The following is a 3,672-nucleotide window of genomic DNA, read 5'->3' as shown; positions in this document are numbered from 1 at the left end:
TTGTGTGGTGGTTGCAGTGTAAACCTGTACGACAGATGATTTCAACATATGGTTCACCCTGAGGTTACAGAGCACACAGAACGACACAAACAGTTAGGGTGTGTGTGTGTGTTTCTGTGTGTGAGTACTGTATGTGTGTGTGTGTGTGCGTGTGTACTGTGAGTGTGGGTGTGTGTGTGTGTGTGCGTGTGTACTGTGCGTGTGCGTGTGTACTGTGAGTGTGTGCGTGTGTGTGTGTGCCACTGACTGCGTAGAAGGGAACACAGTGTACCGGTTGTCTGTCTCTGGCTGAGGAGGAGAGGGGAGGGGGAGAGGGGAGAGGAGAGGTGGAGAGGGGAGAGGAGAGGAGAGGGGAGAGGAGAGGGGAGAGGAGAGGGGAGAGGAGAGGGGAGAGGAGAGGGGAGGAGAGGGGAGGGGAGGGGAGGGGAGAGGAGAGGGGAGGGGAGGGGAGAGGAGAGGAGAGGGGAGAGGAGAGGTGGAGAGGAGAGGTGGAGAGGAGAGGGGAGAGGAGAGGGGAGAGGAGAGGGGAGGGGAGGGGAGGGGAGGGGAGGGGAGGGGAGGGGAGAGGAGAGGGGAGGGGAGGGGAGGGGAGAGGAGAGGTGGAGAGGGGAGAGGAGAGGTGGAGAGGGGAGGGGAGGGGAGGGGAGAGGTGGAGAGGGGAGGGGAGAGGAGAGGAGAGGAGAGGGGAGGGGAGGGGAGGGAGGGGAGAGGAGAGGGGAGGGGAGGGGAGGGGAGAGGAGAGGTGGAGAGGGGAGAGGAGAGGTGGAGAGGGGAGGGAGGGGAGGAGAGGTGGAGAGGGGAGGGGAGATCAGTGGTCTGGACTGGCTGATGTCGTGGTTAGGACTGGCTGATGTTGTGGTCAGGACTGGCTGGTGTTGTGGTCAGGACTGGCTGGTATTGTGGTCAGGACTGGCTGGTGTTGTGGTCAGGACTGGCTGGTGTTGTGGTCAGGACTGGCTGATGTTGTGGTCAGGACTGGCTGATGTTGTGGTCAGGACTGGCTGGTGTTGTGGTCAGGACTGGCTGATGTTGTGGTCAGGACTGGCTGATGTTGTGGTCAGGACTGGCTGGTGTAGTGGTCAGGACTGGCTGGTGTTGTGGTCAGGACTGGCTGGTGTAGGCAGCAGACCTGAGGGAACCATGACGACATGGTCTGAGGGAACCATGACGACGTGGTCTGAGGGAACCATGACGACGTGGTCTCCTGTGTGACCTTCCAGCCCTGCCCTCGTCACTGTGTTTGTTTACAAGTGTTTGTTTATTTGTTGACAGGCGTGGCCCCACTGACAGTCTGCAGCATCTGGAGGAGAAGGGGACATCATCCAACTCAGATTCAGCCAATAGCTGAGTTGTAAATCGGTAAGCCCACCCTCTCTAGACATGAGTGTTAGTGTACATAGAGAGTATAGACAGTTGGAGTGTGTGTGTGTGAGAGAGAGAGACTTACAGAAAGAGTGAGTTTGAGAAGGAGAAGGAAAATAAATAGATTTGAACAGAGGAACCTTCAGATGTGAATGAGACTCTTGTTCTTCTGGAGTGTCATGTTAGTGGCAAAAAATACACACAGACACTCAAAGTCTGGGCATGTTGCATAAGGTTGATCTGGAAGAACAGTCAGCGTTCTGATTGGAGGATATGGTTTCTGGGACCAATCACGATGGTGGAGCTGGAGACCTCCTGAAGGGTCTTGTTCTGTTCATCATCCTAGCAGATCCATGAACACATCTCTATTGTTAGATACAAGCGTTTGCTAAATGTACACATCTCTGCATAGTGGATCTCCATACAGTGTATCTCTGTGGTTGCTATGAAGGATAGTGTATCTCTGTGTGGTTGCTATGAAGGATAGTGTATCTCTATGTGGTTGCTATGAAGGATAGTGTATTGATGTGGTTGCTATGAAAGGTAGTGTATCTATGTGGTTGCTATGAAGGATAGTGGGTCTCTCTGTGGTTGCTATGAAGGATAGTGTATCTCTATGTGGTTGCTATGAAGGGTAGTGTATCTATGTGGTTGCTATGAAGGATAATGTATCTCTATGTGGTTGCTATGAAGGATAGTGTATCTCTGTGGTTGCTATGAAGGATAGTGGATCTCTATGTGGTTGCTATGAAGGATAATGTATCTCTATGTGGTTGCTATGAAGGATAGTGTATCTCTATGTGGTTGCTATGAAGGATAGTGTATCTCTATGTGGTTGCTATGAAGGATAGTGGATCTCTATGTGGTTGCTATGAAGGATAATGTATCTCTATGTGGTTGCTATGAAGGATAGTGGATCTCTATGTGGTTGCTATGAAAGATAGTGTATCTCTGACTGTTAGAGGTCATTCCCAGAATGCTGCTCTCATGGGGGGGAGGGAGGAGAAGGGGGGGGGGGGATTGTGAAACAGAAGAGTTTTTGGAGTGTGTGTGTACGTACTTTTACATGTGTGTGTATGTACGTTTTGTGTGTGTGTGTGTCTAGCGGGGGTTAATTCTTGGCTACAGGCCCAGATGTGATGTATGAAGAGGGGAGGGGGAGGAGGGGGAGGAAAGAGGAGGAGAGAGGGAGGTAGGGAGGGAGAAGGTGGGAGGGAGAGAGTGAGAGAGGGAGGGAGGGAGAGGGAGAAAGAGGGGGAGAGGAAGGGAGAAAGAGAGAGGGGGAGAGGGAGGGAGGGAGGGAGAGGGAGAAAGAAAGAGAGAGGGAGAGAGAGAGAGAGAGAGAGAGAGAGAGAGAGAGAGAGAGGAGAGAGAGAGAGAGGAGAAAGAGAGAAGAGAGGGAAAGAGAGGGAGGGAGAGGAGGAGTGTGTCTCCTGCTTCTCTCTAGGACTAGACTGTTGTTCTGTCCTTCAACCTTGTTCTGTCCAGCCGCGAGGAAGGAGGTGTAAACACATGACATCACCCTGCAGCAATACCAGCAGGAGCCTGTAATCGACGAATTGAGACTTAAACAACACCAGAGACTTAAACACCACCAGAGACTTAAACATGAACTTATGTTTGAGCATTTTGTATTTTGGTGTAATGGTTGGTACGTGGGCTACTTGTGATCAGGAGACTGATTCCCACTGCTGCCTGTCTGTCTGCCTGTCTGCCTGCCTGTCTGCCTGTCTGCCTGTCTGCCTGTCTGCCTGTCTGCCTGTCTGTCTGTCTGTCTGTCTGCCTGTCTGCCTGACTGTATCTGTCTCTCTGCCTGTCTGTCTGCCTGCCTGCCTGCCTGCCTGCCTGCCTGTCTGCCTGTCTGTCTGTCTGCCTGACTGTATCTGTCTCTCTGTCTGCCTGTCTGCCTGTCTGCCTGTCTGCCTGCCTGACTGTATCTGTCTCTCTGCCTGCCTGCCTGCCTGTCTGTCTGCCTGTCTCTCTCTCTCTCTCTCTCTCTCTCTCTCTCTCTCTCTCTCTCTCTCTCTCTCTCTCTCTCTGTCTCTCTATCTCTCTCTCTCTCTCTCTCTCTCTGTCTGAGACAGCGATGCTTGCTGGCCTGGGGATGAGGTGTTGATTTAGATTCCTGGGAGAGAGGAATGCACACTAACACACACTTTTACACACACACACACACACACACACACACACACACACACACACACACAGTCTTACACGCTCACATATACTCTTACACACACATACTCTTACACACACATTCACACACACTCTTCCATGCACAAACACACACACCCTCTTTCACACACACTC

At 52.1% G+C, this 3,672-nt stretch overlaps 1 protein-coding gene across 5 annotated transcripts in view; it reads left to right on the top strand.

Moving 5' to 3' along the window:
• The first annotated feature begins 1,089 nt into the window (after positions 1 to 1,089).
• fam110b (family with sequence similarity 110 member B) overlaps positions 1,090 to 3,672 on the top strand; it is an 8,219-nt gene continuing 5,636 nt past the window's right edge. For all 5 annotated transcript variants that reach the window (XR_009932451.1, XR_009932448.1, XR_009932449.1 and 2 more), the window contains exon 1: positions 1,090 to 1,359. The gene's annotated coding sequence lies outside the window, so the exon portion shown is untranslated. The remainder of the gene's footprint in view (positions 1,360 to 3,672) is intronic.

The sequence above is a fragment of the Osmerus eperlanus genome, chromosome 16 (genome assembly GCF_963692335.1).
Source record: "Osmerus eperlanus chromosome 16, fOsmEpe2.1, whole genome shotgun sequence".
Lineage (NCBI taxonomy): Eukaryota > Metazoa > Chordata > Actinopteri > Osmeriformes > Osmeridae > Osmerus > Osmerus eperlanus.
The sequence above is the reverse complement of the archived record's forward strand: the minus strand, read 5'-3'. Positions and strand labels throughout refer to the sequence as shown.